The 11,203-nt window shown below is 35.2% G+C and overlaps 1 long non-coding RNA gene across 1 annotated transcript in view; it reads right to left on the bottom strand.

Annotated features, from left to right (window-relative positions):
• Positions 1-209: 209 nt before the first annotated feature.
• Positions 210-11,203, bottom strand: part of LOC107971065 (uncharacterized) — a 64,927-nt gene continuing 53,933 nt past the window's right edge. The window contains exons 2-3 of the long non-coding RNA XR_001713988.3: positions 2,391-2,512; positions 210-297 (exon numbers count right to left, since the gene is read on the bottom strand). This is a non-coding gene — a long non-coding RNA (uncharacterized LOC107971065). The remainder of the gene's footprint in view (positions 298-2,390; positions 2,513-11,203) is intronic.

Raw genomic sequence — 11,203 nt, 5'->3', positions numbered from 1 at the left:
CCCAATTCAACCATGCTCTAATTGGCTGGCTGGGGATTCCACTGTCACTCAAGCTAAACCCCAGGCTCATTGAGAGAATTGGAAGCTGAGTTTGCAGTTTGAGTTTGGCTCCCAGGGTACATATTTCCTGGTCTTTTTATTTTTTCAAGCTCCTATAAGTAGCCAGAGAGAAAGTAAAACAATGCATGAAACTGTACCTTAAAATACAGCAGCTTTTTTTTTTTTTCTGACAGGTTTAATTGTTTAGTTCCATGCTGGTGGTCAAGAAGGGAACTGAAGGCTTGTCTTCACATTTTGCTGTGAAAAAAATGAATCATGACATCATTCCGTGGCCCTTTTCAACAACCACTGGTTTATCACTTTTTAAAATGATCTCTTGTGACCTAAACATTATTTGGTTTCTGAGAGGAAAGTTAGCATTACTTTTCTGTGAGTACCAACTCAGACAATTTAAGATTTAGTTTTCTGCTTCTAAATTGGAGCTGTTAGCCTCAAATCATTTAAATGTTTTAAATTCACAAAATGTGAAATATTTCTGGATGGTTACTAATGTCCATGATACTAGATAATATAAAAGACAAATTGTATCTCAGTTATGCTGTGCAAACGTCAGGGGAGATATTATTAGCTCTGTGTCACTGAGTTTTAATTTCACTGACAATGAACAAAGGACCAGCTGGTGGAATCTCTGACTGTGTGATAAGTGTAGGGGGGTGACAAGAAACCTGACACAAAGTCCTTGCCTTCAAGTAGTTTCCATCTTTTGAAGGAGATATTTAAATATAAAATGCCCAGTTACATATAAATTAAGTACCAAATTTGTAACACAGGCCAAAATAAATAAAGTACTCTGAGAAGGTGAGAGACGACTAAGGTAGGTATTTGTCTCAGTTATCACTCTTGACTAGCCATTTTCTCCCCTGCTTCTCTGGTCAAAGGCAGAGCAGCAGCAGAAGTAAACCCAATAATTGGTTAACCTCAGCCCTCAAATAATTCTAAGTGGCTTTGTGTCATTCAGCAGGAAAACATAGTATGGCCATTGCACAATCCATTTCCAGGAGTGAACTGCAAATCTGACTTATATCAAAACTACAAATTTGCCAAATTGACTTCTGCAACGAAAAACAATCTTTTTACCCTAGATTTAAATTCGTGCGAACAAGTACCAGACTAGAGTTGACTCCTAGAGAACCGAAGTGAGCTTTTCTTTTTCTTTCTTTTCAGGATTTTTTGGTTTTTTTGTATTAGCTTATAGCATTTACTTTCTTTCTTTAAAGATGTTGGTATGTGTATACATATGTTTGTTGATCAAATATCTTTAACACAATCTTTTTTAAATGCCTTGTTTTCATTTCCTAGCATAAAATGTCCCTATGCTCATTTTTTATTTCCAATCTTGGTCAATTAAATATTTTAGTATATACTTATTTTCCCCCTTTTCACAATTATCTTATTTAACTTTATCATATGCTTGACCCATTTTGTATCTGCTAGATAAAATGTAAGCAAATCTCCTCAATAAAAGAAACATTTGTTGTTGCTCCATTAAAAACAACATTAAATGGAACATGAACCTTACTTATAATGTTCTCACTTCTGAGGCGCTGTCATGTCATTGAGTTGGCTTTTATTAACTCTGGGAATTCAAATGGCTTATCCCTTTAAAATGGAACAGCCAATCAAACAGTAGATACAGAGTACCTACCCTGCTCCTAGGCTCACACAAATCACAAATCTAAGTCATTGGACTAGGCACTGAGAAGGACAGAATGAGTCTCATTGTCTCATTTCATGTTATATAAAATCGTTCTGTATAATTTCAGATTTTTTTCTCTCTAGAAAAAGGTCCCTTAAGTATCTTTGTCTGAAACAGGCTATTTTATTAAATACTCTAAGCAATTTTCCTAAATCTTCATTCTTTGTTGATGAGGACGAGGATAATGTTAATTTGGGAGGTTATCTAGTCCAAAATAATCTTTCCAAGTATATTGCAAGCTAGAGATTTATATGAGATTTTTTTTTTCAGTGATTTCAGCTTTACCAGAAAGCTGGTCTCTTCTCTTGTAGCTAACTTGCGGAAAGACAATAACCAAAACCCTGTGGCATAGAAGGAAAAAATACCAGTTTTTAAAATATGTAAATTTAACTATTAATCATTAGCAGGTCCCTTAAATTCCCCGAACCTCAATTTTCTCATCTCTAAAATGAAAACATTGAACAACACATTTTTTAAGATCTGCCATAGATAGATATTGAGATAAAGATCAAGATAGATATGGAAAGAGCTGCAATTGCATGAAAGCAAACTTCTTAGGAAATTTAATGATTAAGCCCATAGATAGCCCAGAACCACTATTTACTTAATTTTCCCAAACTCTTCCTTTTCCTACCATCCAGATGAATCTCCATCAGACTGGACCACCCAGTGTTCTCACTTTTTCTACTTTACTTCACCATTGTTCTTCCGGTCTTCTCAGATCCCTTCCATCCTCACAAGTCCAGCTTCCTTTTCCTGTCAATCTCATCACACACATTAAGGTAAGGGGCTTCAGATTCTGAGTGTAGCAGGCAGGGATGAATGAAATGGTATAATGAAAACAAATCATAAATTGTTTTCCTGGTAAAATGATAATTTAATGATATAACATCAATATATTGTTACACTAACAGCATATCTGTTCTCCCCATCTTACCTTATTACTATTGCCCTATCTTTGTTTTGATCAGGACCTAAGGGAGCTACATCAATATATGCTAATATCACACTTTGGAAAAGAAATTAGGAGGTAAATAGCATGCCTTCAACATATGATCCTGAGGCACTCTCCACATTATTTGTCTTTTCATAAGCAGGTATGTCCTGGTGAAAGTTGTTGCTTTCCTACTGTTTTCAGTGACTAGCAGTCTCCACTGTAATAGGATATTCAAGCTCTTATTTCCCTAGGGATCAAGCTCATTATGAAATTGTACCTTCTGATTTCCATCTCTAATCAAAAGGATGCCTGTTCTATGTATTGATTATTCAAGTCCTTGTAGATAAGCTGATAAATAATTTTAAATAATATGCTCATGATTGCTCATTAATGTGTCCACACTAGTATTTCATTTTTTAATTTTATTTATTTATTTTTGGAGACAGGGTCTTACTCTGTCAGCCAGGGTGGAGTGCAGTGACACAATCATAGCTCACTGCAACCTGGAATTCCTGTGCTCAAGCAATCCTCCTAAGTAGCTGGGACTACAGGTATAGGCACCACTCCACCCAGCTAATTTCTGTATTTTTTGTAGAGACAGGATCTCACTGTTTCCCAGGCTGGTCTTGAACTCCTAACCTAGTGATCCACCCGTCTTGGCCTCCCAAAGTGCTGGGATTACAGGCATGAGCCACCGCACCCGGCCCAGTATTTCTGTTTTTAAAAGTCTTCAGTGACTATACTAAAAGAATCCAAGTATATAACCATGTGAAAATCGTAAGTTCAACTGTAGGACTAGAGGGGAGGAAATATTTTGGGCTTGGGAAATTTTTAGAATTCCTCTATTTATACCAATGAGGAGAATGCTTATGAATAAAATTATCAATAAGTATTTGAAAACAAAATGAATGAGTTTGTCTACTAAGGATCTACATACAGAAGACTGAATGATTATATACATAGAATTGACTGAAGTTCTTTTTGAGACAGAGTCTTGCTCTGTCTCCCAGGCTGGAGTGCAGTGGCGCAATCTCGGCTCACTGCAACCTCCACCTCCTGGGTTCAAGCAATTCTCCCTGCCTCAGCCTCCCACGTAGCTGGGACTGCAGGCACCCGCCACCCCGCCTGGCTAATTTTTGTATTTTTAGTAGAGAAGGGGTTTCACCATGTTGGCCAGGCTGGTCTTGAACTCCTGATCTCAGGTGATCCACCCACCTCGGCCTCCCAAAGTGCTAGGATTACAGGCATGAGCCACTGCACCTGGCCAGAAGTTCTTAAATACAAATGCATGTGTATATGGCAATTCAGACAGAATGTTCATCTGTATCCTCTGACTCTAAAGCTTCCAACTACTTCCCATAATTTTGTTTCCCTGTTCAATAAGCAAAATGCCAATGTAACAAGGTACCATGAGGCAAAATTTTCTCTTAGAATTTTGCTATCACAAAATTCCTGTCCCTTTCCCATACCTCTTTCACATTTAGAGTACTTAATCAGTGGTTAAAACTAAACAAACATAGAGCAGGCCTTGCTTCAGTTTTCTACCTTTGGGATAAACTACTTAAACTGACATCCAAAGTACTTGAAGACTTTGTGAAGGAAAAGATCAGGAAACGTTGAGGACAAACCATATGGAATTTAGAGGAAAAGTAGCTACAAGTAAGAGGGATTTTTGAACATGTTGACATTTAATGAATATGTAATGTTTTATGCAAATAAACATACATAACTTTTTCACTGAATCAGTACTTCTGATACTCAGAATCTAAACCAAGTGACAATGGTATCAAACAGAAATATTTTGAGTAATTCAATAACAATTCAACCATGTGACTATTTTATTTAGGAAGCAGTCTAATTCAACATCCATAAGCTAACAATATGCGTCTGAATTTCTTAAGCAGATCATGATTATGCAATGTTTTCAGCAATACAGAACAACTGAAATACAAGATATTTGAACTGGATTATTCCCTCCATGATTCTTTTCTAATATTTAAAATGATACTTATTTCCGTCCCATTAATGTTCCTCCTTCAACTCTGATGTGTAAAGGCATCTCATACTTCAAAATACCAAAAAAACGAAATATGACTGTTGGTTCTTTTTCCTCCCACCCACAACAATAACACCTACTTCACATTAAGTCATATTTAGTTTGAACAGCTGTCCCTATTTGCCTAGGACTAAGGGTTTTCCCAGGACACAGCTCTTTCCGTGCTGAAACTGGGAAAGTCTGAGACATGCCAGGATGAGTAAATCACACTAAGCCATCATCCGTGTACACTCATGCATCACTTAATGACAGGAATACATTCTGAGAGGTGCAGCATTAGGCAATTTCATTGTTGTGCAAACATCATAGAGTGTACTTACATAAACCTAGATGGGATAGCCTACTACACACCAGCCTATATGCTATAAACTATGCTCCTAGGCTATAAACCTATACAGCACATGACTGTACTTCATGCTGTAGACAGTTGTAACACAATGGTAAGTGTGTGTGTGTGTATTTAAACATATCTAAATATAGAAAAGGTATAGTAAAAATACTGTATAAAAGATAAAACAAGGGTACACCTATACATGGCATTTGCCATGAATGGAGCCTGCAAGTCTGGAAGTTGCTCTGGGTGAGTCAGTTAATGATTGGTGAGTAAATGTGAAGGCCTAGGACATTACTGTGCACTACTTTAGGGCTTTATAAACATTGTACACTTAGGCTACACTAAATTTATTTTTCAATTTTTCTTTCTTCAGTAATAACACTGGCATCAGCACAAATATGTGAGTAATGTATTGTTACAACAGCTATGACATCTATAGGCAATGGGAATTTTTCAGCTCCATTATACTCATAAGACCACTGTCATCTATATGGTCCATTGTTGACTGAAATATTATGTGGCACATGACTGGTTTTTCTACATCAAAATCTAAGTGTCACCCAAGATCCCTCCTTCTTCTTAATTCTCTTAGATCTAAACATCAGTAAATCTTGAAGTCCCTGCTATTAAAATGACCCCTGAACTTACCACTCTATGTCTGTCTCAGCTGTAGCTACAGCAGGTGGAGCCAGCATTACCCCTCACCTGTGCTACTATGAGGGCTAAGGAAGTATTCCCCTTGTAGCCTCGCCCATTTACAAAACTCCGTACGCGTGACTACCAGGTCATGCGTGATCTTGTCTCATCTCCTATTACTCTTGAACCTGCCACTACAATTCAGTTACGCTGTCTTTTGTTCCTGTTCCTCAAACATGCTGAGTTTGATCCTGTCCGGAGATCTGTACACCACTGTTTCCATAGCTTGCACTGATATTCACCTGTTTTTTCCTGCAGCTAATTACAGTGCTTGCCATATATTCTAAGATTACGTAGAACTTCCATAGAGAGCCTTCATTGACCACCCAATTTAAAAATCCACTCAGTGACTTTCAGTCACATCACCACAATTTAATTCTCTGCATAACAACTATTACTGTCTGATATTTTCTTGTTTCTTACTTGTTTATTCTGTATTTTAAAGTTAAATTTTTACACAAGATGCATAATTATGCACACCATGACAACACAATCCTTTAAAACAGATGCAAAAATATATGCAATGAAATATTTAAAACTAATACTAATGGGTATCTTTGGGAGGTAAGTCATGGGTGATTTGTATTTTTTTTATTTATGCTTTCTATATATTCCATATTTCTATTATATTCAATGCTTTTATAAGTTTATAAGTAAACAAAATCAATATCATAAAAGGGTTCAAGCCTCTGCTATGGCCTCTGCTTGGAAGCCTCACCCAGAATTGTTTAGTAGGCCATAATCCCCGTTGCTTTTTCTTTTCATTTTTTTTTTGTATGCCTTTATCATAGTACTTATTGGGTCATTTGCAATTTTCTCTTTGTAAGTCTCACTCTAGGTTCTGAGCTCCAGTGATGAATAAAAGGCAAGGTCTGTGTCTTTGGGTTTTCATTTCTAGTATCTACAGCATATATAAACAAAGTCTGCCTTTGAACATTTCCATTCATAGTTATGCCATCTATACTGCTATTTATCCGTAATTTTAAAATGGTTTTACACTTCTAATTCCTATCTATACGTTCGGTTGCATAGTTTTTCTTAAAATAACAATCTCAGCATACGTCAATAAACTATCTTAAGCACATCACTTGAAACTGCTCAACCAACCAGTTCACTCCCCTTTTAAATTTCAATAATCATACATGGCAAACTGCTCGGGATAGTCTAGATTTCCTATATTTTGTTGCATCAACCACATAAATATGCCATAACTGGGTTGATTATGTGTTTCACTTGCTTGGGTTTTTTTTTTTTTCAAAAATAAATGTCCGCTGTAGAAAGTTTTCTTGGAAAAATAAATTTTTTAATTTAAAATTTTTCCTTAATGAGCAAAATATTTGAACAGACACCTCACCAATAAAGACATACAGATGGCAAATTAAACCCATGAAAGATGCTCATAACCATTAGTCACTAGGAAAGTGCAAATCAAACCCACAATCAAATACCACCACACACCTATTATAATAGATGTAATTAAGACTGACTATACCAAGTGTTGGCAAGGATGTAGAACAATTAGAACACTCAAACAATCCTGGGGAATGTAAAATGGTGCAAATTATTTGGAGAATAGTTGGACTGAGTCATGTAGTAGGTGCATATTTAAATTTTTCAGAAAATATAATTTTTAATCCTATCAGAGTTTTAAAAATTAAAAATCTTGGCATATATATTCTGGAATTAATATGCCTGTCTTTATCTCCCTGGATTTGTCTGTCTTCTCATTGAGTGTGCAAAGGAAATAGCACAAAAACTCACAACAATCTAGTGATGTGGAAAACATAAATCTATCACAAGACAACATTTTAAGTCCCGCAATTGTTATGTAAATCATTTACCATTGACTTTGCAACACAGGAAAAGTTAACAAACATTAGAAATTCTAATTATATCACTCTAATTTATGTCATGTACCATGGAAATTAAAGAGAGAGCTAACTTCTCTTGGGAGAATTAAGTAAGGTGATATATGTCTTGCAGCTTACAAATAAGAGGTTTCCAGGTGAAAGTTAGGAAAAGGTGATCCAGGAAGACTCAACAGCATTATGAAATGTATACAATTGGGAGGAAGTTAGAATGCAGGGAATTTAGAGAAAACTGGAAGGAGAGAGGGTTACAGATATAGATAGGGAATCAAGTTACAAAGGAATGTATTTGTATGTGGAACTGAGGAGAGAGTGTTTATTCACTAGAAAACTGGGAGCCATTTGAATAGAAGATTAGAAGTTTTAGGTGATTAATCTGACAGAACTGTAGAAGATGAATTTAAGAGGACTTAATGTTAGGAAGAATGCCTGAGTATCTTAAAATAAAATATACTGGTACAATTTATTGCCTTTGAGATAGCTTCAGAATGTATCTTATTTCTTATTTTAGATTATTTAGATTTATCAAGCTATATATTATCAAACTGTCTCTTACTCATTTCCTTTTGTGTTTGGTTTGTTTTACCTTCTGAAACACCATGAAATTAATATATTCTTTCACACCAAGCGTGTATATGAGGCAATATCTAAAAATCATTCTTTAAGACAATACAAATATTTTAACACTTAGTAATAAATAATACTGAGCAAACTAGACAATACAAATACTTTAACACTTAGTAATACTGAGCAAACTAGTAATAAAGCATACTCAGCAAACTACTAACATTTTTTATGCACCAACAAGCTTGTAAAAAAGTTAATAGATAACAAAATAAAAATTCAGTCCTCTAGACCACCATTCTATGAAATTTAATTACCATCCTAAAATGGCTCTAATTTAACATTTATCTAAGCTACTTTTGAGTGGTGTTTTTCTTTTCACAATAGTAATTTTAGTTCTCACAGATATAAGGAAGATAAATATTTTTCCTGAGGAATCACTCAAGATCTCATTATTATTCCACAATTTACCACGTTATTGTTTAGAATTTTGAATAAGAGATATAAATACCATGTCTTTTATCTATGAATGAAGTTTCATTTCACTTCATTTCTAACGTTCAATAGCAGAGTATCTTGACTATAATAATGTATTACATATTTCAAAATAGCTAGAAGAGAGGACTTGAAATGTCCTGAGTATAATCAGTTATATATTTTTTCTAAGCAACTGTAACAAACATAGAGAAAGCTGAAATACATCTCTAGATCTATGTTGGAAGGCATTGGAGAAATATTAAGGCAGTGAAGATTCAAGGGGTCAACATGCCAAGAGAAAGAAATCCAGAGCAGTGAGCCTCAAATACCACACTGCTTTACTTTTTGAGGCTTTTGTAAATTCACAATTAGTATGAATCCAAACAGAAAGCAGTGGACTAAGAGGATGGGAAGAGGAGCAGAGCTGCTAGTACTCTTACGCAGGTCAAGTGATAAAAGCTAAGGTTATGGCCCATCAAATATGAGGGGCCCTGGTAGCCACTACAGATATTCAGTTGTGATGGCCAAAGGATTAAGAGTGAAATAGATTAGCCTGTAAAAATACTGAAGCCCTGTTTTGAAACAGCTCAACCCCAGATTGGGTTAGGTTTACTTACCTTGAATATCACTGCCTGCCAGAATCAATGTAAATTCCCTCAAGAGTACATCATCCAGTGATGCAAATTATTTCACAGTGTGTTCTGCATAATGTCCAGCAATCCATTAAAAAGTAAGCAGTCCTATGAATATAAGACCCAATGCATGAAAAAGAAAAGACCAAATAACCAACAGGAGCAGAATCTAAGAGATCCAGATATTAGAGTTATCAGAGGTGAGGTTTAAAATGACTGCAATTAATATGTTCAAGAAAGTAGTTGAAAGCATGAAGAATTTCAGAAGACAACAGAAAACTATGGCAAAAATGAAATATCTAGAACTAGAAAAGATAGCAGCTGATATCAAGAACGCAATGAGTGTGCAATAATAGCACATTAGACGTTAATTTTAAAAAGGTGTAGTGAACTGGAAGACAGTTCAGTGGAAAAATGCATATTAAAATATGGAGAGACAAGGGGTAGAAAATACAGATGAGATCATAAGCATCATACTGAACATGGTGGAAACATCTAACATACAAGTCATTAAAATAGTAGAAAGAAGAAAGAAAGGGAAAGAAGCAATATTTGAAGAGATAATGACCAAGAATTTTCTCCAGTCCATGAAAGACATCAAGCCATAAATTCAAGAAATACCCCAAATACCAAGTAGAAAACATGCAAAGAAAACCACTCCAAGACACATCACGGTAGTAAAACTGCCAAAAAAAATCTAACAGTTGATGCCAAAAGACAATGGAATTAGTCTTCAATGTGTGATGGAAAAAAAACTGCAAGCATAGAATTTTATACCGAGAAAAATGTCTTTCAAATATAAAGGCAGCAAAAAGACATTTTCAGAGAAATAAGAACTGAGAGGAATCGATCATCTCTAGCCAACCTGCAATAATGAAAATATTAAGGGAAGTACTTAGGCAGATCAAAATGAATCCATTTGGAAGCAGAGAGGATTGAAGAGTAACACAAAATATTAAATTAAAATAAATAAATATTGGCTGTCTAAAAAGTAAAAATATGGTATTTAAAATAAATGTATTATAAGAGTATATGAAAATGAAAGCACAAAAGATGGGAGGTTAGTAAAAGTATTCTCAGTCTGTTTTTCTGGAAGTGACTGAAGTACTAATTTACAATATACTTTAATGAGTTAATGATGAATATTTTAATTGCTTAGATAAATAAGACAAGTTAAAATATAAGCTGACCAAGTGTAAACGGTCAATATTTACAAAAGCAAAACAAAAGAAGGCAAAGAAGGAGAGAAATGGGCTAAAGAAAAGTTAGGGGAAATTAAAGAGCATATAGTTTTATAGTTGATTCAAACCCAAATATATTACTAAATGCATTAAAGTGTTTGAATGTGAATTGGATTGTAGTAAAACAAGGTTGGAAGCAAGGATCTCACTGTGATGGTTCAAGAGAGAGAGGTTGAATGAAATGATGCCAGAAAATATCAAAGGGACTGTTCAGAGACACAAAGTAGAAAACAAACTAGGCAGATAAACATGGTCATGGCTGGTTGCAGTTAAGATGATAACATGAAGTAGATATGGGATCTTTAATTTACTCTAAGATGGTGTATTAGTTTGCTAGGACTACCATAAACAAGTGTCACAGACTAAGTGGTTTAAACAATAGAAATTTATTGTCTCACAGTTCTAGAGGCTGGAAGTTGAAATCAAGGTGTTGGTAGTCCTTCTGAGGAGCGTGTGGAAAGGATCTGTCCTACGCCTCTCTGCTTGGTTTTGTGGATGGCTTTCATCTCCCTAAGTCTTGTCACATTGTCTTCCCTCTATCTATGTCTGTGTACAAATTTCCTTTTTTAGGGACATGAGTCATATTGGATCAGGGCCCACCCTAATAACCTAATTTTAATTTGATAACCTTTGTAAAGACCC

This window comes from Pan troglodytes, chromosome X (genome assembly GCF_028858775.2).
Source record: "Pan troglodytes isolate AG18354 chromosome X, NHGRI_mPanTro3-v2.0_pri, whole genome shotgun sequence".
Classification (NCBI taxonomy): domain Eukaryota; kingdom Metazoa; phylum Chordata; class Mammalia; order Primates; family Hominidae; genus Pan; species Pan troglodytes.
The sequence above is the reverse complement of the archived record's forward strand: the minus strand, read 5'-3'. Positions and strand labels throughout refer to the sequence as shown.